Raw genomic sequence first — 25,872 nt, 5'->3', positions numbered from 1 at the left:
CTGATCCAGTAGGCCTCTAGGTACCGGTGACTAGGATTAGTAAGGCAAATGGTATGGGACCTGAATGGTTAAACAAAATATTGATCGAGCGTAGGTTTACCTGTTCAAAGTGTGTGTATGTTGATTTATGGGCCCAGGTGAGTATGGTAAAATTCTCGGGCAGGTGAGCCCGCGCTCTATCACGGTGAATGGAATATTTAAACAAAAGCTAAGTGAGTTTGCTTAGACCAAACATAGATTAAGATAGAGATCATTGGCATATAAATCAAGCATTAAAAGGGTATAACCCCTATCTCATAAGACCTTCGCAGAGCGGGGAGGATGGATGGGGCGTTAAGGAATCTGCGGCTAGACTGTGTCTCTACCGGATATAGCGTTACTGAAGGTAAGTAACTTTTCCATCTGATAGAGAAATCTAGCCACAGATTCCTTAACTTTGAATGAAATACCATAGCTATACCCCACCAGAGGAGGGTCTGCGAACTAATCCCACAAAGGTTCTCAAAGAGAAGTAGCCGTCTACTAATGACTGCCCAAGTTTATGTGGAAATAGCAAAACAAGAGCAGGCTCTTAATAGAAACTATCCCCTCGGTCATGCAGCATTATAAATAAAAGCATCCTTACAGGTCCGAAGAAAATTGGTCCTTGAAGGAGAAGACTTAAAAACCTTCAAGAAGCTCCCACCACAAGACAGACATGAACCCTTAACCCTCAAAAAAGGGAAAAGAAGATGAATGACCAAAGGGATCAAATGCATGACAGAAGCCATATAATCTGTATTGTTGCTGACTATAAAGTATCATAAAAAGAGGTGAACTACATGTATCAAGAACATCCAAAAAATAGAGAATAGTTTGGAAAACTGGATGGATGGATGGATGAACCAAACTTGTGATAACTTTGGGACAAGTTGGACCAATTGCATACCTTTGGCTGCCACTATACTGCACCACAATCTGGAGCATGACTAGGTATTACTATATTTGAGGATGACACCCTATAGGAAGAACTGACAAGCGAAAAGCATCCAAAGAATGTGAATATACACTCTGAACTAGAGAAAAGTTCCAACCTGCTCAACTTCTTCAAAGCTCTGATGCACTCAGAATACAAACGTAGGACACTAAAAAGCAAAAACATATCTTCTGGAATCCACTGGTTTGGAAAAAAAACATAGAGGCATGAAAGTGCAACAGAACCCTATTATTAAGGTTATCACAAGAAGGGAAATAGAGCTATTAGCTCACTAGAATAGTCCTTAGAAGAACATATCGCCAAGTCTGAGTAGGACACAGCTGTAGAACGGAGAGATTCTATAGTAGAGAACTACGCTACCAAAGGTCCGCGTAGAGTAAGTTACATACCCATAAAAGGGGTATACTATCTTGAGACTAGCTCTTTAGGAGTTCGTGGGTAGCTCTTAATCAGAGAAAATTAAAATAAAATAAACTAGCTACCCAGCTGTAAACACCATCCAGGAATTAAAGACCCCAACCCAGAGACTAATACTCTCATTATAAGTCAAAAGCAGTGCTTTTCACTTGAACACTACTAAGTCAATGAAGGCCATAAACATAGGACCCACTGCCGTGGACACCATAGGATAAATAACAAGACCTGATGAGCTCCAATCACAAATTGGCATCCATAAGGCGCTGGACTGCAGAATCAGTATGGCTATCTAATACCTTCATCCTGTCAAAAGGTAAGACCTTTAGACTCTTCCGAACATTCTTGGGGAAACTGAAATCTCACAACCAAGCGTGCCTCCTTGGAGCTACTGCTCGAGCCATAGCTCTACCAATGGAATCCGTTGTGTCCATTGGCAACCTGATAGTGAATTTAGCCATTTCGCGACCATCCTGTATCAGCTAAAAATGTTCAGATCTAACTCCCTCAGGGAGAGAAGGAAGAAGTGGGTCGATAGAATCCCATTGGGCAAAAGAAGCCCTTCCAAACGCACAAGACGTGTTTAAAGATCTTAGGGCCGAACTAGTGGACGCAAATATATTTTGGCCACACGTGTCCAATGACCAAGACTCCCTGCTTGGTGGGAGCAATGGAGGAGCTTCCAAATTCAGCAAAGCTGAAGCTGCCTGCACAACAAGCCCTGTATCCTTAGGGTGTTGACAAAAACAAACAGGATCATCTGGAGCACGTCGATGACTGTGTGCAATGGAACGCTCAACAGAAACTCCTGACGTTGGCCTTGCCCAAGTCTCAAGAAGAATGTCGTATAGCAACTCTCCAGAAGGAAGTAAAGGCTCAACCCCAGTGTCTCCTTGGCGGGGCATACCAAATAGGCACTTTGAGGACAGGGATACCACAGGAAACTGCAACTTTAAAATACCAGCAGCCTTTTCAATGACCCCAGAAAAAGCTGCACTATCCTCTGTTGAAATTCTAGGTGGTGAAAGTAAACATAGGTGGGGGACGGTTGTAGACTAACCCCACACCAAAAGCCAAAGAACCTCCTGCATGAGGCTGCCAAGAGCACCCAAACACTCAACTCTACCAGTGTCTGCAGACTCTTCCTGCAACACTGGGGAAATGGCAACCAATGTAGCCGGATCCTCAGTTTGTAGTGGAAATGGTGCAGAAGCCTCAGTGGCAACAAACAGCGTCTCCAGTGCCGACCGATGTCAATGCGGCGTTGTATCGACACCCACCACTAAAGATGTCTCTGGCACCGAACAGCTTTGAGACGGCGACATATTGACCTCCACCACTAAAGATGTCTTCAGGGTCACACAGCGTTGAGGTGGTGATGAATCCCCCTCTGCAGACACCACCAACGTCATAACAGGAAGCCGCACCGGGCTGTTTCCCGATGTCGCAGCGACTCCAGCTACAGAGCCAGGGTACTCAATCGGGGCCGAGGTCGAACCCACTGGCGACCTCCCAATCAGAGTCCCTTCAACCTCTTTGGGGTCCGAAGGCGCGCCAGGGAGAGGTGTTGACTCAAAAAAGACTTGTAACGCTTGGAAATATACTGCCATTTGGGCCATAGTCGACCCCTCACTAGGATATGGTGTAAAACTCCTATGCAACTGTCTCCGGTAAGGACCGGGAGGAACTGGCACTGGCGTCACGACCTTGCGAGGCCAAAAACCTCAGTGACTTCTACCCCTTCCGATGAAATTTACCTGATTTTGACGAATGACAGTAAAGACTCCTCGACCTGCCCTGAGCAGAAGCCTCAGAACGGGAAGGAGATTGGCGCTTGGACTCCGAACGGGACAGCTGAGCCAACAGCAACTTCATCAGACATTCCCGTAACAACTTGGGCTTCAGTTTTTTACAGGCTTTGCACTCCTCGGAGTACTTGTGCTCTCCCAAGCACACATACAAATGGCATGTGGATTCGTCGCTGATATGTGACGCGAACAGGTCCCGCGCGATTTAAAGTTTGATGGCATCGGCACACTGTTCCAGACGCGAAAGGCATTGAGTAGGCCACAAAACAAAAAGGGCCTGGAGAACCACTTCTTCTGGATTCACGTTACAGGGCAGAAAAGAAGAAAACTGACTTCAGAGCGCCAGAGGGGACTTATATGGCTCCACTGACATCATATCCAAAGACAACGTCATTATGGAGCCGTACAATGACGCCCCCAGCGCAAAAAGGTACTGCTGAAAAATGTTCCGATCCAGACTGGCGCCTGGGGGAAATTCAGATTTAAGGAATGTGTGGCTAGATGTCTCTATCAGATAACAGCTGCTAATATGCTGTGTACTGCGAGGCATTTCAGTAACCAAACCTTTGAGTCCAAGATATTTGCCTCTGTAGATGTAGCCCCAGTGACAACACTTTCTTTGTCCTAGCCAGATAAAGTGTCTGCCACTGAAAGCCTTATCTAAAAGGCTGGGTGCGGTTCTAAGCTTGATTCCTTAAAAAAAAGGGGTTTTGATCTTACAGCAATTGATGTCTAAACCAGTCACTACCCTCCCTTAGTCAATGGCTAAAAGTAATACAGCAAATGCTTATGAAACAAAAGAACACCCCTGAGAATGTACTCTTCTTTTCAGTTACTGATTTCCTTCCAATAGCTCTGTTGTCTGATATCTTCCCTGCCACTGGATCTTTGGATTACATTCATTCTGTCTCTAGCAGTAACAGATACTTCTACTTTTGGAGTGACTCAGCTCAGGTGGCTATGACATCCACAACTTCTGGTTGGGGCAAATCAGAGGTCTTTCTCACATCTAACCTATAACATTATTTAGTCTGAAACTTATACAGCATTTGTTCAAGTAGTTTTTTAAAAGTACATTAGATGCCTCTGGTCTAGCCATAAATGTAATACTTCCTAACTGGTACCTTACAAAGACCTGATTTCATTCAAACGTGGAGGCATGCGTATTTTCCACCCAAGTGTGTACTTTACACCTTTTGCCCCTTCGTTTGCACATAATTATTTTTTCAATCAGCTCCAGCAATGCCTGTGGGAGACGCACAAATCAAGCCCCTTGAGCTTATCAAGTACTTGCCGGCTTGTTTTCTCCTCATTATTATGTTTTCTCTACTCCAGACACATTATTCAAAGGCTCAGTAAAGACAATAATGATTTCTGTTGGCAGTCGGATGTACTTTTATCTACTGAGCACTGCCTATTTGTCATTTCTTTGTAATTTTCTGTTTTCCCCTTTCTCAGGGAATCAAGAACCTGGGGCCCGATTCACAGAACTAACTTAAGACAAAATCCTAAACTTACCACTTTTGGTATTCACAGAAGTTAGAATTTTGTCTTAAGACAGACTTAAGAAAGACTTAAGACAGACTTAAGACATAATCCTAACTTAAGTATGTCTTAAGTCTGTCTTAAGACAGAATCCTAACTTCTGTGAATACCAAAAGTAGTAAGTTTAGGATTTTGTCTTAACCCCTTCGAAGCTAATGACGAGCTGGGCTCGTCATGGCGCTTACCTGCCGTGCGCGGATGACAAGGCCAGCTCGTCATGATGTATGGAGTTTATGATTTTTTAGCGCAGGACGGGAAAACGCCTAGCAGCCATGTGGTTAAGTTAGTTCTGAGAATCCGGCCCCTGTAGTTTATGTGGTTATAAATCTACAAATCGCAATTAACATTAACATTATATTTGATTGCCACATAGGTTAGAAAATAAAGACCAATACTCACATCTGCGAGTTTAATTAAATCCACATTTTCCAGTCAGGAGCTCTCCGGCCCATCCCTGCACTGTGCTGGGGGGGTTCTAGCTTAGGTCCCCGCACCGCAGGGGCTGCGGGGGCTATTGTTATACCATTACTTTGAGTTGTACCTATGCACAGACTACAAAGGGTTTAGAATGCTGCGGCCCGAGCTCTCCTTGGCCTGCCTAGTAGGTGCACTACTTTATTTATTTATTTATGTATTTGTAGAGCGCCTGAATCAGCCCCGAAGGGGTATCTCCGCGCTTTTGCATCCGTTGTGGTGTTGTGTTGATAGACAAGGACGATACTGCATTATGGTAGGGGAATTACTAGGCCTGAGTAAAAAGATATGTTTTTAATTTCTTTAGAAAAGAAAGAAGATTGGTGGTATGTCTCAACTGTGCAGGCAGGGAATTCCACAGAACTGGGCCTTTGAGAGAGAGAGCCCGGCCTCCTTGTCTGGCTCTCTTCACTTTTGGCACCAGCAGCATCTGGGAATTACTGGAACGCAAGACGCGGCCGGGTGTGTACAGTACAAATATATCTTTTAGATATTTAGGTCCTGACCCATAAATGCACTTGTGCATTATACAACATGTTTTAAAATTGACACGTTGTCTCACTGGAAGCCAGTGGAGATGAGAAAGAAGGGGACGTGATGGGGTGCGTGGTTGGGCGTTCACGATGAGTCTTGCTGCAGTATTTTGTATCACCTGCAGTTTATCCATTTGTTCCTGATTGGCGGAAATGAGAAGTCCGTTGCAGTAGTCCATCCTGTTGATGACTAATGTCTGTACCAACGTCTTCCTGTGGGTGTCAGGCAGGAAGGGAAAGATACGTCGAAGCAGCCCAATTACCCGGAAGTAAGTTCCAGTGACTTGGTTGGCGTGATCTTTCAGTATCAATGCTTGGTACAGACTCACTCCCAGATTTTTAATGGTCTGCTTTGGGGCGGGAACCGGTCCCAACTCCAGGGGCCACCAATCTGGGGACCATAGTAGAGTGGCCCCTCCAAACAACATGACTTCGGTTTTAGTCACGTTGCATTGGAGAAAGTTCTGGGCCATCCAATCCGCTATAGCTCTCATCCCGTCTGCAAAGGACTGCATTATTGTCGGCGTAAGGGTTTGGAAGGGGAACAGCAACTGGGTGTCATCGGCGTAAGATATTGGAGTGAACCCATGAGATCTTATTATGTCCGCCAAGGGGGCCACGTACACGTTAAAGAGCGTGGGGCTCAAACACGAGCCCTGTGGCACTCCCTTAATGAGCTCCCTACAGATGGATTTGTGGGAGCCCAACTTGACACCCTGTTGGCGGCCCGTGAGAAAGCTTTCCAGCCATGACATGGCGGTCCCTCCTATTCCCATCTCCCTCAGAGAGGGAGATGCCATCCGTCGCCTCCATTGGCTGCCAGTGGCCAAGCGCATAGAATTCAAGGCCCTCTGCATTACGTTCAAAATCCTGAATTTTTCATCTCCTGGTATCCTGGCCAATTTGCATACCTTTCTATACCCCCCTCCCGCCTACTTCGCTCTATGGGACAGAATCTGGTGGGTGTCTCTAGGGTGAGGAGGGTCCGTGCTGGAGAGCACTCTTTCCATGTGTCGGCCTCGAAACTCTGGAACGAGCTCCCACTTCCATCTGCGGTATAAAGACCTATCTGCATTTCCGTAAAGCTGTCAAAACTTTCCTCTTCCCTCCACTGTAAGTTGCCTTCTGGCCACTAGCTGTGCAGTTTTCTGCTTTCAGCGCCGGGAAGCCCCTTTGCGGGGGCAGCCATGCGCTCTATAAGCCATTATAACATAACATAACACACACATCTGCAAGTATGGGGCAGATGGAGTGAGCAAAGGAAAGGAAACGACATCCCTTTAATGGGCACCCAGTGCACTAAACCTGCGAGATCTGTGTGTGCTGCACATAACAAGCGGTGACAAGTGGGTACAGAAGTGACCAATGCATTTGACATTGTTGCTCGGATATGAAGTTACCTTGAAAAAATTAAAAGACAAGAAGCATTTGGCAAAACAGGAACAAGTTGGTTTAATTAAATGCAGCAGCCGGGAGAGCATCAGTAGAGTCTCAATGTGCAGAGGTTTTGCCCAATTATATATACAGTTTGTGGGGTACAATAAACCAATTTCACATGCTTAGACAGCATGTGGTACTGACCTAGTCATAAATTATAAGTACAACCATCTGATAATGGGGACACAGGTGGTTCTCAACCTCGGGTAGAGGTAGTGTGGGCCGGTGTCTATGTGTCCAGATATGAGGAGCGCGTGATCACTACCTGGATGGATGGAGCTCTCTTGCTTAAAGTTGAATCATCCCCTATTGTATCGCTTTGTTCGCCATAAGTTGGCAGGGTATGCGCAGACGTGAGTCCCTTCCTCACTTTGCCACTGGACTCAAGCAAGCCTGGCTGATGACGGCTGAAATGCCAGAAACCGGTCCCAGGATGCTTGATTCCGGTCCAGGGAAGACATGGCTTTGGCAGTTCGGGCTGAACTGTTCCCATGAGGCACAGGGTCAGACTGATTTGCATATGGTTATGTCTGAACTGGGGAGGCGGAGTGAGCTGAAGAATGATGATGGATGAAACCCAGATCTTTTGACTGGGGGTGAATGTTTGATTTTCTCAAACGCTCCGTCCATCACCACCCCCTTTTGTATCGCTAAAGTTGAATGGAGACAAGACGGAGCCCATGCTCCTATCAACTCTCTGAATCGTAATATAGAGTTACACTGGCCAAATTGCCTTGGCCCTTCCCCTTCACCAAAAGGCCAGATTAAAAGTCTTGGCATGTGGCTGGATCATTCCCTGACTTTTGGGCAACAAACAGCAAAATTATCGGCAACGTGCCACGGCATCATGAGACTGCTTTGGAAAGTCCTCCCTCTCATCCCATTCCAGCAAGAAGGATCATGGTCCTGGCGTTGATTCTTTCACGCATGGACTATGGAAATGCACCCTATCTAGGAGCTACTAAAAACACTACAGCCAGATCATTCAGAACTGTGCAGCATGTATTCTCTTAGACTTCCCTTATCGGCAATCAGTCAAACCTGCTTTGAAAACCCTACACTCGCTTCCGATATTGGAGAGAATTAAATTCAAGGCAATCTGTGCTACCCATAAGTCATTTTGGGGAAAGGGATCAGCAATCAATCGTTCTTTGGTTATCCCTTACCAACCGAATAGAAGCCTTCGATCAGCTAACTTGTTACTCACCACAGTGCAGTGCCAAAAATAAAGAAAGCGAGAAGCAGAGGCCGCTCTTTTTCTTACAATGCGGCTAGGCTGTGGAATGCCATACCACCCCAAATATGTCAGGAATCTAATCATATGTCTTTCCGGAAACTACTAAAAACATGGCTTTTTAAAATCACTGGCTAGTAAAGTCACTCTCTTGGTCTGTGTCTCCAAACAGCGCTGGGATATTTTAGGGTAGCTACTCGCTTTATAAATCTTTCTTTATTATTATTATTATTATTACTACCTGTGGTTTGTGCGTGCCGTGTCCTGATTTGCTGAGTGTTCCTAACTACTTGTGGCATCTAACTTTGTGGTATTTTCAGAATGTGAGACTTAAGGCCAATTGTGTTTTATTGGGGCCAATTTCCTCTGACCTGTTTGGGGTGTAGCTGCCTGTTTGTGGGATCGATCAGGGTTTTTCCTGGTTGCGCGTTTGTCATCGGGCTCAGTGTAACCCCACCTATGACCTATCAATCAGTAGGCCTGGGTTTGACCATGTACGTCTGACTAAGGGTTAATGGGGAGGTCAACTTGGGTGATCTGACAGCAATGATACGAGTTTGTTATTACGTGTACCTATAACATGGCAGTCATTGATAATATTTTTTACTGATATCCTCAGTTTTATGTGCACAGTTGCCGTAGCGTACATCAAGATTGTTTTTACACATTTTGACAATTTTATGCGTGCCTAGTTTATGGCTTGTTGCTCTGTATTTGTTTTCTTGGCTTGAGACAGCAGGCAGATCTAACATATGCTGCTACCTCCAGGCTTACAGTTTCCTGTATACTTTAACAGGCACCTGAAGACCCTGGGGGATACTTATCGTGAGGTTCCATGTACTAGAATCAGATTCTAAATCCATCCATTTTTGGATGTCTGAGCCTCTCCCATGATGACAAATTTCCAGCGAGCATGTGCCAGCTCCAACCACTCATCCTTTTGCCAGGTCTTATTGAGGGAGGTCATGTGATTTGGGATTTAACTTGTAACTTCACCGGTTACTAGATGCCAGACCTCTCCAGCTTGACACCACCGCAGCCTTTCATCCTTCCAAGGGCAGTAGAGTGAGCGATAGCTTAGATTAAGGTATAATTAATGCATATAACATTTTCTCTGTACGCTACCAAATACATATGGGATAGTGACGAAAATGCAAATCCCCCAATTTCTTTTTATAAGCTCCTTCTTGCCTGTTCCTAAATGTTGGAATGTTTGCATTGCATTAATTTATGATTGGTGGCTTAGTTAGTCAGGTGTCCTGGATTTGCCGGGGCAGTCCAGTTTTTCCAACATCTGTCCCAGTAAATTTCAGTAAGTTTAGCAAACATTCCAGTCCCCAGGAAAGGTAGGTAGGCTGCACCAGCCCTGTCAAGTACCACGCGTCAAAGGTCAGAGTAACGAATTTTACTACTGGTCACTACATTACTGTTAGGTCACGCATTACGAGGCTAGCTCCTATCATGCTGGACGAGGCGCTACAGCTGATTGAGTTACAGCGGTTGTTCTAAGTAGCTAGCCAGTGCAGTCATGGTGAGCCAGGCCAAGGACAACAAGAGGTGTGTTGCTATGGAAACCATCTTCACTCCAGTGCATAATATATATATTTTTTTAAAGTGACAGGGCCTTTGTCAGGAGGCAACTGCAGGTTGAGATACCTATCGCCCCTATCCGCTCTGTAATTAAAAGTCCCAACATAGCTTCTAACCATCACACTCCTACAAGTGTGACAGTTCAGACTATTCCATGCCCGAATACTAATGGCTTGGGCTACAGGTAGTAGTTATTTTTACTGTATATTGAACAAATAAATAACTGTTGTTTTCCTAGTAGGCCACTGCAGCTTGCACCTCATATTGTCCCTGCCAGTGACAGTCCCAACACAGCTACTAACCATCCAAAGCTATAAGAATGGCTTGGTTGGCATGTATCAGTGACTGTTGGTGTATTTTAAATTAACAAACAGCTGCTGTTGTGCTTATACCCAAATTTGGCAGACAGTGCCCCCATGTGGGAGACTGTCACAAGCTCTGGTGCGAAGAATTAAGTGCCAGTGCTGAGCGCCAGAAAGGACATGCTCAAGTTAAGTATTGCTCATTCCTAAATTAGCTATACAGCCAACCATGTGGCATACTGTCATAAGTTCTGGTATTGACTATTAAGTGCTGGTGCCTAGCACCAGAAACCACAGACTCGAATTAGGCACGGCTGCAGTCTAAGTTGTCTATTTTTAATGAAGCTGCTATACAGTAACAATTAGCTGCTATGTCCAGGTCTAGCCTACCCTTCTCTCCGCTCTTGAAGGATCCAAAATGAAAATAGCAGCAAGCAGCGAGGGTGGCTCAAGCGGGGCAAATTCAGACCTAAAATACTTAGGGGCAGATTTACAAGCCCCTTGCGCCACGTTTACGCTGCCTTGCGTGACGCAACAGCGGCGTAAACGTGGCGCATCCCTGCGAGGCATTTACAACGTGACGCATCTAGGGAGATGCGACACGTTATAAAGCCCAGCGCCACAATGGGGGCGTTCCGGCGCAGGGTGGGCGTTCCGGCGCCTGTGCGCCTCGCAAAAGTGCCTGCGTGAAATCTACAAGATTTCACGCAGGCACTTCCGCGACGCTGCTATGTCAATTCCTTACGCCTGCTTGAAGCAGGCGTAAGGACTGACACAGCATGTTAAAGTATTGGGGGGCCCTGAGCATTGCTGGAGATGCGCCGCCCTTACGTCACGAGATGCATCACGCATCTGCCTACCCTTGTGCCACGGCGCACCGCATTGTAAATGCGGCGCATCTGCCGTGGCACAAGGGGAGTTTTGCGTGACACATTTGTTCTGGCGTATGTCGCTGATATGCAGAGTTGCGCCAGAACTCGTAAATATGCCCCTTAGGTTGGCACAGATCAGCCGCATATTCGGGGCCCATTTTCTTATTGCACACCCATTCCATGCATGTTTTTTTCCTGGAGAAAAAGCATACACTGCATATATGAGGTAGGTTTTTACATTGCATCATGACTGATTCAGAAATGATCTGCAACTTTCTAATTTTATTTAAACTTATATTTTGAAAGGGACAGCCAATGCGGGTCCATGTTGCATTCCTGTGCTTCGGAAGTGCTGCAGCGTGAAGCAGCCAAAGTTCTTGCGTTGCAGCGCTGCGGCACTTCCTTGTAGATCTGCAACCCCTAGGTTTAGGGTCAGCCAGGGCTTTAAGTGGGCCGGGTCTCAAGGGGTCTGAGCACCGGGAGTTTTTCAAAAGAGGCCTCGAAACGGGTCTCTATCGGGCTCTGTTTTGAGCCCTGGCACAGGCGGTCCGTTTTTTTCCAGACTGCAGTTTACTGTCACTGCAGTACGGAAAAAAGTGCCAGGGCGCAAAACAGCCAGATAGAGACCCGTTTCGAGACAACAAGCACATGGATGTGCGCTGCCCACACTGCTCACTTCTCACTAATGAAGAAGTTACAGTATGACGTCATGCCAGGTGAGCTTTGTTGGGGAAGGGAAATCCTTTAGAGAGAGTCATTTTCTCTCTGGATTTCCCTTCTCTTTCTAAAACACAAGAGCAGTAACATTGTGGTAGGGTCACCAGGGCTTTAATTGGAAGCTTTTTCAATATTATATGTAACAAGATATAGTTGCAGCTTATTTATCTTATGCAACTAATAACCATTGACAAAGCCAATAGTCCTTAATTGTTGTAGGTATGATGTTACTTGTTCTATCACATATCTGGATGCAATGACAGAAACAGCAAAATACAAGTTGAACGGCGCACTATACTAAACACAGATTTTTAGCGCAAGTGTTTAAAAGCCACGCCCCTAATTAGTGGCCACACCCCTTTGAGAGACCCCCCCCCCCAGTTTTTTCATCCCACTTAAAGCCCTGGTGTCAGCTGTGAGCTTACAATCGTACCTTATTGTATCTTCCATTTATTCTGATATATCTCTGTCTACCAGTTAAAGATACTGCCCGCTGTCAATACGTTTGTTTATATTATATCAAGTACTTGTTTTTCTTTCTGTTTAACTAAAGTCATTTTCTAAGTCGATATTCCTATGAAACCACCGTGTCTAATTCTTTAGTTACCAGGATTTCCGTCCTTCTCACCGCTGTATTTCTCCTACTACTGCACTTCCATTTCGCGCCTTCTTTTTAGAACAGCACAACCTGCTGCATTAGAAACTGCTAACATTTGCAAGGAGTCAAACCTGCAGCAAACGGATCACGTCCCTATTTTCACAGAATAAGAAACACGAGGTTACGGCTTCACAAAACATAAGTAGCAGAAATCTAGCTATTAAAATGATAATTACTAAATAAATAAATATTTAAAAAGAAGTGCGCCAGCCGGGAATCGAACCCGGGTCGCAAGAATGGGAATCTTGCATGATACCACTACACTACTGGCGCAGTAGAACAACTCCTCTTCTGTAACATATATATCACCACGTCACTGAGCTCCATGCTGGTATAGGTTACAATGTATTGTGCTTTATGTATATAGAAATCATTAGAATACCAGTGTACTGTATCCTGACCCCTCCCCTAATATATATATATCCTGGATAGACCCCCAGATCAGGCTCATGTGCCCTTCTCTGCTCCCCCATTCTCCCCCCGGCCCTCTACGTCACTCCCTTTCACCCCAAACCTTTAGAAGCAACTTAAAATATGTGCACACAACTTCGGAAATGCAAAAACGCTGCTCTTTCTAAGCTCATCAAAGTAAAAAAAAAAATAATAATATGCAATGACCATGCCCAGCATTATGTTTACTTACTTTACTGGCTTGACCTGCAGAAGGAATTTCCAACATTGAAGCGGGCGACACCTTGTGGAGGACGTTAGAACTGTCACGAAAAGTCGAGCTGGGAGAGAAATGGCGCGCTTTCAAAGAGAGATAGGAAACAAAAAGTTTTGTTTAGTATGTAAGTGTAAAAACACACACTCGTGGCGTTCCAACTGCCGCCCTGAAATCTGAAATACTGACTTAAAATACAATAAAAACTATATTCTCGAACTGTTTTTGAAAACATGTAGAAATTAAGTCTACTTACTTGTGCTTGAGTTTCTACTTTGAATATAACGTTGAAATTACCTACGAAATATAAATGGTGGAGCACACATTGAAGAAGATTATATCAGGTTAAAAAGTACCATATGCATTAAGGCAATGTTTCTTGAGCAAGAAAAAAATACTGTCAGAAGTGGGATTCGAACCCACGCCTCCAGAGGAGACTGCGACCTGAACGCAGCGCCTTAGACCACTCGGCCATCCTGACGACTGGGAAACATTGTAGTAGAATACATACATAAACTATGTATATTCGAAGAGTACAGGCCAATAGTAATGCTCAACACTACTGTTTACCAGAACAATGAAAAAGCATGCAAGTGCCCAAGTTGACATTATTACAAACTATACCTCACCATGATATTTTAATAAAAATCGAGACTTACTGTGATTTCAGAGTGCCTTTGTTCCACTTACATCAGGTAAACTGTCCAACCTTGCATACTGCAGATATTCTATAGACAGGCACAAACCCACAGAACATACTGAATAAATGCATGCAAAGTAAAAGTTTGCAAGCAAGTGACGAAGACTGCACTGGTTTGGTTTGGGGAAAATTATATTGCATGCTCAATTGGTAAGATAAAGGGCAATCCAAGGGCAGATAGCAAAATATGACCAAACCTGACTACCTAACTGATTTGCCAACAAGCATCAGGAAAACACACCTGGTACTGAACCTTGCAGGTTCATCCCACATCATATCAAGTGTGTCTCGGAAGATTAACGCCAGCCGCGCCACCACACATTCCCCGTGGGCCCAACAGACAAAAACTGATGCCCTCCATGGCAGATGCAAGACCCCTACCCCAAATAGCCCTGCGAATGAAAAGAGTTTGGAGGCTATTATAGGAACTAAAGTAAAATGTGTAATGTATAAATGGTGAGCAACTGCCAAAGCACCAACGCAGTGGTTCAAAAAGTGAGATTCATCACAATAAAACACACTGATGTCCTTAAAAACACCCCACAAATATAGTTTGAGTCAGTTCCCATTACTTAAGCAGACCTCCGGTGCATGTTTTTTGTTCACTGTGTCAGCACTATGAGGGAAATGGTCTGGCCTATATAGGAACAGCTCTGCCAGGTCATTTCAGGGCCACTCTTAACAGAGGCACAATGAACCTAAGACTGGTTTCAGGCTTATTAGGTCTCTTTTGTGAGGTGCAGACTGCTTTCGATAGCACAGTGAGCTAGAAGGGCCACATCTGGGCATACCAATCTCCCACTTATTGGATTTTGTTCCAATTTGTGTGCTGTTTTAGAGATGAAAATACCAATATTGCTTGTAAAATACTGGCTGGTTCCCAACTACAAAGGTTTGTCCATCCTGAGGGACTCACATCTCTGCTCCAACCCTGTGGGGCACATGGAGGAGAGATGGCTTCTGAGCCAGGCTCATAGCATCATTTACTTGCATCTGTATGTGTGCTTTCCAGGTGTGCTGCAAATCTGGTCAAAATTATTGAATGTATGCAGGTGAAAGGAGTTATTTACAGAAGGAAATACAATATGGAACCATCTAAATGTACAAATAATAGGTTGAGAGAGGCTTTGTAGCCATGGCTCATGTTCCACCTCACTGAACCCTTTTATCCTCCATAACATTGCATGCCATTAGTTTCACATTTAACAAGGTATGTTTGGACTAAAACATCCTGAATGTTCATCACTGTCAGAGAATACCCTAAATAATGATGCTTTATTAGTCCACCACTCTTCACCCTTCTCCTAAGCCTGACCTGTGCTTTACAATACTTTTATATAAAAAGGTAAATTTATCATGTGAGGAATTGAGTGGGGTATGAGCTGTACTCAAGCAACAGCCACAATCCTTTTTAGGGTGAACCACAAACAGTTATTAAATTAACATGTGCCTCGCCCTGGGTAGCTTGGCACAAATGCAGCCAGGATTAACTGAGAGGCAATGTGTAAAGTACTTATTCAGCACACAAACAGTAATAAAGTGAGAACACAACATAAGGAAAATCCCACACCAATTTAGACAGAGTAACATTAAATAAATTATTTGACCCCAAAACGACACAAATCCTATCAGTAGAACCAGAGAAATACAATTTCAAAGTTGTAAGGTAAATATAGTGCCTACAAGCACAAAGTAAGTGGCAACTATGGATATCTGGTCATGGCAGACCGAGGCACAGTCACAAGCTCCAGTCGACCACATTGGAGTGGGGCTGGATTCAGGGACAGGTTTGACCCACTGATAATGTACTTTATGTCTTTGATGCAGGGCTTTGAGTCAGTTCCAGTTAGAAGCAGCGAGGGCTGCGATGTGAGGTCCTGCATCGATTTGCATCACACCTCTTCGGTTCCGATGAGGCTGCCAATCAGGGGCTGTGAGATGCTGTGATGAAAGGTCCTGTGCCATGTTACATCGAGTTGCGTCACGCTGTATCGGTTCTGTGTGAACCCATCGATGGGCCAGGAGGAGTTCCATTATGATGTCAGGCAAGGGTCCAGGACCTGTGGAGGAGGGCACCTCTTAGGGATCAGGACGCACTCCAGCAAAAGCCAGCAGCAAGGCACAGGCAGGTCCAGTTGACTCTGGGCAGGTGGAGAAATGCAGGACATGTCTCTGCAGCTTGCTGTATCCTTGTAGCTCAGAACAAGAGGCCAATCAGCTAGCATTTGGAGTCACTCTGGTGGTTCTGGATTCAAGTAGCAGGTCTGGTATTCTATCCTAGGCATCAGAGCAGCACGGCAATCCTTCTTGCAACAGGGCCTTCCATCCAGCAGCAGGCACCAGAGCAGTCCTTTTTCTGATTCTCCTCCGGCCCAGAAGTGACCTGAAGTGTTGATCTGAGGGTCTTACTTTTATACCTGGCGCAAGTTTTAAAATGGGAGAAGTTTCTGGAGTTTACCCCCTCCCCACAGAGGTGTTTGGAATTTCCTCTCTCCCTACCCTGATCTTGTCTAGAGTCACAATAGGCTAGTGAGATGTTCTTTGTGTGTTAGCTGAGGCAGTGTCTTTGAAGTGCAAGAGCAGCAAGTGCCAGCTCCGCCCCCCTCATCAAGTCAAGATGGCCCATCCTGCCAATAGCAAGGCCCTCTTTCATGATACTGTCTGGGAGGAATACACAAAACCTAATTGCCAACTGCACCTAGTCGTGTGATCCAGGAAACAGGCTGCAGGCACCAAATGGTTAGGATGAGACAATGCCAACTTTCTAAACGTGGTGTTTTCAGAATTGTGACACCAAACATGACATTCCCACCTGCTGCCACACAAAATTTATCACTTTTCTTTTGTTGCATATCTATACCCCTGGGGGAGGAGGTGGGAGGGGACGGGGCGTGAGGGGGAAGGGTGGAGGGAAGGGGGTTTGTTCTGGGATTCCTCTGATGCTCTGCGAAGCATCATGTTGGATGCCAGCCCGTGCGATGGGCCTTTTCCTGCTGCACCATGCTTTTTCATAGTTCAATAAAAAGATTTCAAACTAAAAGTTATCACTTATTAAATATTGTAAGGAAACCCAATGTGATCATATGGGAGAGGTGGGCCTCACAGTAGAAAAAAAAAGAATTTGTTATTTTTCACTTCCCAGGACAAGTATAACTTAAAAGCACATGTCCAACTTTTAGAATATATGGCTCCCTGCCCTAAGGGCTGTTTAAGGCTTAGCTTAGGGATGACTTATAGGTTTTAAGCTTGGCATAAGGTTTATTTTGCCAAGTCAAATTGGGAGTTTAAAACTGCATACAGGCTGCAATGGCAGACCTGTGACATGTTTAAAAAGACTACGTAAGTGGGTGGCACAATAAGTCCTGTAGACCCCTTAGCAGCATCCAATTTACAGTCCCTGGGTACCTGTGGTACTACTTTACTAGTGGTTTGTAAGCAAACAAAATGCATCAATTGGTTGTAAGCCAACTTTATCAAGTTTAACAGAGAAAGCACAAGTACATTGGCACTGGTTAGCAGAAGTACGGAGCACAAAGTCCTAAATGGCAAAAAAACGGATTCAGAAAACAGGAGAGGTAACGGTCACTTGTTTGGGAGTGAAAATGCAGACAGGGCCAGGTCCAGCACATCAGAACTCATATTTAGCTCTCTGGATCCTGCTGTTTAATTTTACATTGACTTGAATGGTGCCTTTAATAGAATCCTAGCTATTTTCAAATGCTTTGTGCTCTTTCGTATCGTTCTACTCAGACGTCTGATGTGCTGCATACCTTATCTTGCACTGGATATCTGGGAAACCATATTTGAACTTTAAACCCCACTGCCACCTCCTTAAGGGCATCCAACATGCTGCAGTATGTCTCTTTAAGGGCCTGAAGAAATATTACCACATCCTTCCCATCATGATGGGATTCCACAGGTCCCCCTTTCCAGCCTAAAAACAACAAAAGGTACCAGAGGGTCTCAAAAGCAGACAAAGCCCAGAGGTGTAAAGAAGTTACCCAAGACACCCAACAACCTAAATTGATACGGCACAGAAGGCTCTCAAAGGATGAGGAAATTACCCATCAGTCACCATTCGGATCCGCCCTTCATCATTTGGGATTTTATCCGAACCACCCGTCTGAGAAAATCAGTGCCACAATCAGAGGTCAACCCGGTGGTAAGGGGGTCCCTCAGAGGATATGGACACTAACAGTGTGGTCTACCACTCGATGTTGATGAGTGGACAAATACATGGGACTGGGGTGTGCAGTGCAGGAAAAAGTGAGTGAGAGAAGAAACCAAGACAAAGGAGTGTATTAAAATTGGTTTAGAAAAGCACAAAATAATATTTATTCTATGCGTGCCTTAAATACCAAGATTAAAAGTATGTGTGACCTTAAGCAGTCTGATAATGTAGACTGCCTGAGGTAAGGGTGGTCAACATGTTTCTGCAATATAGGGACTATTACGTCCTTGCATTCATCAGGACCAGATCTAAACAAGTAAGAGCTACTGCACAACGTGAACTAAGAATAAGTGAAGTGTATAAAGTGACACGAGGAAATATAAAACAAGTGCTCACAGTCACCTGAATAATCCGAGTGCCCTTACAGTCTGTGTCGATCACTGTGGAAGGAAAAGAGGTAAGGGGTTTGGGTTATACTATCAATATCCCATGGGCTATGATATAAGTCCATAGTCTATGGATCAATCTTACAATCACACTCAAGAAGTTCATCAAACACTCTTATTATTTATAAGCCAGATATTATTCATTTGGAAAGAGTCTTCATTTGCCAAATGTCGTTCAGTTCTTACCTTGATCTGTAAGGTAGACTGGCCTCACCCCACCTGGCAGCGGCTCAGGGGAAGATGAAGCACCGCTCTAAAAAAACATGTGAAACACATGTCAATCACAATGTGCACAAACAAGTACAGAACACTTCCCATTATCGGTAGCCGGATGAAAAACGGGATTTGCATCTTTAGTTAGTGAAGCCGTTCCCTTAGAATAACGGAGAACCAAACTCCGCCGCATAAAAGGGAATAATGGTTTTCATGAATAAATGTGTAAATTTATGTGAAATGTTTTGTATGAACAGAAAATAATATCTTCAAATAAAAATATATGTTTTTGTAAACAACTGTACATCTAGTGTATAACATCCTTAATAACTATCAGCACTGATACTCAAGATTTTTAATTAAGGCCTGCTAAAATTGTATTGTAAATTTGTAAATCCATATGCAACTGGGGATACGCCCGTAGGCTCACCCTGCGCCCCTCCCTTGAACTCCCCAGAGACCTAAGTCTCTTCTTCCAATATGCGAAAACGGAATTTTTAATTTTGTTTCAACCTTTGGCTCATGGCATATGACGAAGATGATGATTAGATAAAGGTGTTTAAAACATCTTGCGTCTGTGGTCATTATAAAGAGTATAACATTATGCTAATGGTATATGGTATTGTGTTGTCTACTTACTCCCACAGCTAGCTCCCTGATCCATTGTGATCATAGGTACCTGTTTCAAGGATTGGTAAGTCAGGTACACGGAAAACAAACAGAAGTGAACTGGATTACTGATAATAATGTGTAGGTTACCTGATTAAAGTGTAAATGAATATATAATTTTTATGGGCCCAAGTGTGCATTATCCGGTAACTAAGTTAGTCGGGGTGACCTGCGTGCTCTATCAACTGTACACCCCTCAAAAAGAAATAAACAGGAATGCCCTTGTCATGTCATGTCATGTCATAGGGTTTTTATTGAGCGCACGTATCACCCGAAGGGTTCTCAAAGCGCTGTAGCGAATGCAAGGATAGACAGCTGATCGGACAAGGGTGGACTATCAAAATAGCCAGGTTTTAAGCCTTTTTCAGAACTGTTTGTGATCCGAAATTGTGCGAAGCTGCAGTAGGAGTTTGTTCCAAAAGCGAGGAGCTGCTAGATGGGAAAATGATCAGCCTCCATGCCTGGCGGTGCGCACCCTGAGTGGAGTGAGAAGATGTTTAGTTCCAGACCTAAGATTCCTGTGAGGAAGATACCAGTTTAGTTTCTTGGCCAGGTAACCCGGACCAGTTCCATACAAGGTCTTAAATACCAGACAACTGATCTTGAAACGGTTCAGTTTCCTAATTGGGAGCCAGTGGAGAGATGTCAGACTGGGCGCAGACGGGGACCGAGGTGGAAGGTTTAGTACCAGCCTGGCGGCTGTGTTCTACAAAACTTGGAGTCTGGTGACAAGATCTTTGTTAATTGAGGCCATCGGAGCATTTCCATAGTCAAGACGACTGATGATTAAACCCTGGATAAGCGCTTTTCTTGACTCTACTCCAACCCATTGGAAGATCTTATGTAGGCTCCGCATTAAGCCAGAGCAGGTGCTCATTATTTGGTTTACATGGTCTTTCATGGCTAGCTTATCATCTATTTTCACTCCACGGTTAAGTACCATGGGATTAAGAGGTGGACAGGGGTCAAAACTTTGGGGTAACCCGTCATTAGACCAGAGTTCATGTGCCTTTCCAAATAGGATGATCTCAGTCTTACTGGCATTAGGCCGAAGATGGTTGGCTTGCATCCAGGAGTTAATATTCACCTTCTTTCACCGCAAGATCACAGACATCCACGACAGCTTCAACACCCAGACCTTCCCAACAGCCGCCAACACTGCGGAACCACCGCCCCCCCAGACTCACCAACCACCTGCTCTCCTGGACCCAGGTCAATGATAAGGATACCATCAAGACCATGGACACCATCCACTCCGGCTCACCAACCGGCCCCTGCCCTCACCACATCTTCAACAAAGCAAGCCGCATCATCACCCCCTACCTTCGGAAGATCATCAACAGCTCCTTTGAGACCGCCACCTTCCCGGAAAGCTGGAAGCACGCCAGATCAATGCCCTACTCAAGAAACCCACAGGGGACCCAAAGGACCTTAAGAACTTCCGGCCCGTCTCCCTCCTCTCGTTCCCGGTGAAAGTCATCGAAAAGTTCATCAACAAGCAACTGACCCACTTCCTAGAGGATAACAACATCCTGGACCAGTCCCAATCCGGCTTCCCCAGCAACCACAGCACCGAAACCGCCCTCATTGCTGCCACAGACGACATCAGGACAACGGTGAAACCGTGGCCCTCATCCTCCTGGATGTCTCGGCCGCCTTCAACACCGTCTGCCACCACACCCTACGGACATGCCTACACGACGTAGGACTACGCAGAAAAAACCCTGGACTGGATCACCTCCTTCCTCACCAACAGAACCCATAGGGTCCGCCTCCAGCCCTTCCATTCCGAAGCCACCAAGATCATCTGCTGCGTACCCCAAGGATCATCCCTCAGCCCTACCCTCTTCAACGTCTACATGGCTCCACTCGCCAACATCGTCCGCTGACACAACCTCAACATCGTCTCCTATGCTGACGACACTCAGTTGAACTTCTCCCTCACCAAAAGCCCTGCCACAGCCAAAACCAACCTCCACAAAGGAATGAAGGCAGTCGCCAGCTGGATGCAGACCAGCCGCCTGAAACTCAACTCGGACAAGACAGAAGTCCTCACCCTTGGATCCACCCCCTCAGCCTGGGACGACTCTTGGTGGCCAGCCGCACTGGGAGCTGCACCCACACCCACTGACCACGGAAGCAACCTGCGGGTCATCCTGGACTCATCGCTCGCAACGCCGTCTCCTCCTCCTGCTTCAATACCGTGCGCATCCTCCGCAAGATCCACAGATGGATCCCCACCGAAACCAGAAGGATGGTCACCCAGGCCCTGGTCAGCAGCAGGCTGGACTACGGTAACGCCCTCCAAACAGAAACCACAACCAAACTACAGAAGAGACTCCAACGCATACAGAACACCTCTGAATGCCTCATCCTCGAAATACCCCGCCACAGCCACATCACTGCCACCTAAGAGACCTGCACCGGCTCCCCATCAACAAGAGGAACACCTTCAAGCTCCTCACCCACGCCCACAAAGCACTACACAACACCGGACCAGCATACCTCAACAAGCGTCTCACTTCTACACAACAAATCGCCAGCTTCGCTCCGCTGACCTCGCCCTCGCCACCGTCCCACGCATCCACAGGACCTCCACCGGCAGCAGATCCTTCTCCTACCTCACAGTCAAGACGTGGAACACCCTCCCCACACAGCTGCGACAGACACAGGACCTGCTGACCTTCAGCAGACTTCTCAAGACCTGGCGGTTTGAGCAGTAGCTGCATCCCCACCCCGCTCAGCGCCTTGAGACCCTGACGGGTGATTTGTGCGTTCTACAAATTATTGATTGATTGAATATGAGTGATACAGTTTTTGAATCTAATTCTGGTAGCAGTTGGATTGGGACCGAGAGTGATTGGCAGCTTCAGCACTTCAATCCATGTATGAAAATACTCCACACAGACCCAAAGAAGAATCTGGTTGTCTACAATCCAATATATTAATTCACTACACAAAACATAAGTCTACTCCTACCTTGACAGCAACTATCCAATATGATTTGAATTGAAGCATGAGGAAACGCAGCCAAATACAATTTCAACAGACACCTTTGAGGCAGGGCAGCTAAATTCCCAGAACTGTTATGGGGGAACAGATTCCAAAAGTGTTTGGGGGCATACAGACAAGAGGAATGCAAAACACAAATGTACTTAGCATAACTTAATAATGTTTGATAAACAGGATAATCTGGAGGTAATCAGTGAAAATGGCTAAAAAGTCCCCCCAAACAAGCACTGGCGTTGCCAATAGGTCTCGCATTAGGAAAGTTTGAGCTATTGGTATTGTAAATGACAAATTTTTTATTTATGTGTTGGTTTTGAAAATAGCGAAATTAATAGCTTTGTCATTTACACTGCCAATAGTTATAACTTTTGCAAATTTGATACCTATAGCATTTGTAATGCAATATGTGTTGTATGTACGTGACTTAAAGGTATTGATATTACAAACAACAATTTTGTAAATTTTTTTTAATAATTAATACTTAAATAAAAGTTATTGTAATTTATAATGGCAATAGCTTAAATTTTGTAAATAACTTTTGTGAAGATTATGTTTAGGGTATTTTATTGTGACAAAAATCCAAGAACAGAAGTGAAATATTAACATCTTTTTGTGACATTTGTAATAAAGCTTGAAAAATTGAGAGAACATATTTGAAACAGTTGTTGTTGATTGGTTGCACAGATTGATGCTGTGGTGGCGCCGAGGGATGTTGTGGTGGCGCCGAGTGATGTTGTGGTTGTGCCGAGTGATGTTGTGGTGGCGAACGAGTGATGCTGTGGCGTTCAGTGATGCTGTGGTAGCCCATAGTGATGTTGTGGTGCCCCTGAGTGATGCTGTGGTGGTGCTGAGTGATGCTGTATGCTATGCTATGTTTTGTTTTGCTATCCTATGTTTTGTTTTGTTATGCTATGTTTTATTATGCTATTATATGTTTTGTTTTGTTTTACTATGCTATGTTTTGTTGTGTTTTGTTAAGCTATGCTATGTTTTGTTGTGTTTTGCTATGTTTTGTTATGCTATGTGTTGTTGTGTTTTGTTATGCTATGTTTTGTTATGTTATGCTATGTTTTGTTATGCTATGCTGTTTTGTTTTGCTATCCTATGCTTTCTTTTGTTTTGCTATCCTATGCTTTGTTTTGTTATGCTATGCTATGTTTAGTTTTGCTATCCTATGCTTTGTTTTGTTATGCTATGCTATGTTTTGTTGTGTTTTGTTATGCTATGCTTTGTATGCTATGCTATGCTTTGTTGTGTTTTGCTGTGCTATTCTTTGTTATGCTATGCTATGTTTTGTTATGCTATGCTATGTTTTGTTGTGTTTTATTATGCTATGCTTTGTTTTGCTATGCTATGTGTTGTTGTGCTATGTTTTGTTATGCTATGCTATGCTTTGTTATGCTATGTTTTGTTATGCTATGCTATGCTTTGTTATGCTATGGTTTGTTAAGCTATGCTAAGCTTTGTTTTGTTATGCTATGTTTTGTTGTGTTTTGTTATGCTATGCTATGTTTTGTTATGCTATGCTATGTTTTGTGATGCTATGATGTTTTTTGTTATGCTATGCTTTGTTATGCTATGCTATGTTTGGTTGTGCTATGCTATGTTTTGTTGTGTTTTGTTATGCTATGTTGTTTGAGTTTTGTTATGCTATGTTGTTTGTGTTTTGTTATGCTATACTATGTTTTGTTATGCTATGCTATGTTTTGTTATGCTATGCTATGTTTTGCTATTGGTTGTGTGGTTGTGTGTGTGGTTGTGTGGTTGTGTGTGTGTGGGTGTGTGTGGGTTTGTGTGTGTGTGTGTGTGAGTGGTTGTGTGTTTGTGTTTGTGGGGGGTTGTGTGTGCAGGGGTGTGTGTGTGGGGTTGTGTGTGTGGGGGCAGTGTGTGAGTGGGCAGTGTGTGTGTGGTTGGGTATATGTGTGTGTTGGGTTGTGTGTGTGTGTGTTGGGTTGTTTGTTTGCGTGTTGGGTTGTGTGTGTGTGGGGTTGTGTGTGTGGGGTTGAGTGTGTGGGGTTGTGTGTGTGGGGTTGTGTGTGTGTGGGGGAGGTTGTTTGTGTGGGGTTTTGCATATGTGTGTGGTTTTGTGTGTGTGTGTGGTTGTGTGTTTGGTTGTGTGTTTGTGTGTGTGGTTGTGTGTTTGTGTGTGGGGGGGTTGTGTGTGTGTGGGTGTGTGTGTGAGGGGGCAGTGTGTGAAAGGGGCAGTGTGTGAAAGGGGCAGTGTGTGAGGGGGCAGTGTGTGAGTGGTGTGACAGGCAGTGTTTGAGTGGGCAGTGTGTGAGTGGGCAGTTTGTGAGTGGGTTTGTGTGTGTGGGTATGTGTGTGTGGGGGGTTGTGTGTGTGTGGTTGTGTGTGAGGGGTTGTGTGTGTGTGGAGGGGTTTGTGTGTGTGGGGGGTTGTGTGGGGGGTTGTGTGTGTGTGTGGCGTTTTGTGTGTGTATGGTTCTGTCTTTGTGTGTGGGGGGGTTGTGTGTGTGTGTGAGGGGGCAGTGTGTGAGGGGGCAGTGTGTGAGTGGGTTGTGTGCGAGTGGGTGTGTGTGTGTGTGTGGGGTTGTGTGTGTGTGGGGTTGTGTGTGGGGGGTTTGCGTGTATTTGTGGTTTTGTGTGTGTGGTTGTGTCTGTGTGTGTGGGGGGTTGTGTGTGTGTGTGAGGGGGCAGTGTGTGAGGGGGCAGTGTGTGAGTGCATGGAAGAAGGACAAATAAATGAATTCCTTTTAGTTATGGGAGCTCAAAATCAGAACCAATACATTTCTGACAGTATTCTATTTTTTAAAGTTCTAAACATGTTAACGTATTTAGAGAAGTTTGATTGGCAAAGAATGCATGACTGAGTTGAAAGTAAATATCCGTTGCATGAAGTTTATATCAGTTATGAGTGATGCTGTTGAAGTCGCACACTGGAGGTAATTGTGAAAGAAATTACTGTGACATTGATTTAATTATGAATACTACTTGTTTGCTAAAATTGTATCCTACAAACATAAGAACAGGAGTAAGTGCGTAGGGGAAAGCAGAGTCTGACAAACAACATAGACAAACAGATGGGTACTTAATTCACAGTGAGATGGAAGAGCTGTAACAGAGAGGATACATAAAATGGAATACATTGGAAAACTGGTTTTACACGCTGTGGTCAGTCAAATAACACACAAGCAGGGCAGCAAGTACGTTCAGAAACTTATGTAGAGAACGGGAAGCAATATAATATTATTATTATTATTTATTTATTGTTTTGTAGAGCGCGTAGTCACCCAGTGGGTATCCCAGCGCTGAAAACCTTTTTACTCACGCAAGGTGAAATTCGGGAGAGTGTCAGTTTAAGGGAAGAGTAGAGTTTTGAGGGCTTTTCTGAACCGGAGGAGGTTGGGTTCTGCAAATCAATAAACTAGCGGACACACAACTGATAGAGTTGGATGACGGAGAAAGGTAATATCGCATAAT

At 44.7% G+C, this 25,872-nt stretch overlaps 2 non-coding genes across 2 annotated transcripts; both read right to left on the bottom strand.

Moving 5' to 3' along the window:
• Positions 1-12,762: 12,762 nt before the first annotated feature.
• On the bottom strand, positions 12,763-12,833 carry TRNAG-CCC (transfer RNA glycine (anticodon CCC)). The gene has a single exon. It is a non-coding gene; the product is annotated as a tRNA-Gly (tRNA).
• A 789-nt stretch (positions 12,834-13,622) lies between these two features.
• TRNAL-CAG (transfer RNA leucine (anticodon CAG)) lies at positions 13,623-13,705 on the bottom strand. Its single transcript has one exon. It is a non-coding gene; the product is annotated as a tRNA-Leu (tRNA).
• Positions 13,706-25,872: the final 12,167 nt, after the last annotated feature.

This window comes from Lissotriton vulgaris, chromosome 1_1 (genome assembly GCF_964263255.1).
Source record: "Lissotriton vulgaris chromosome 1_1, aLisVul1.2, whole genome shotgun sequence".
NCBI classification, from domain to species: Eukaryota; Metazoa; Chordata; class Amphibia; order Caudata; family Salamandridae; genus Lissotriton; species Lissotriton vulgaris.
Note: the sequence above shows the minus strand (reverse complement) of the source record. Positions and strands in the feature narration are given on the sequence as shown.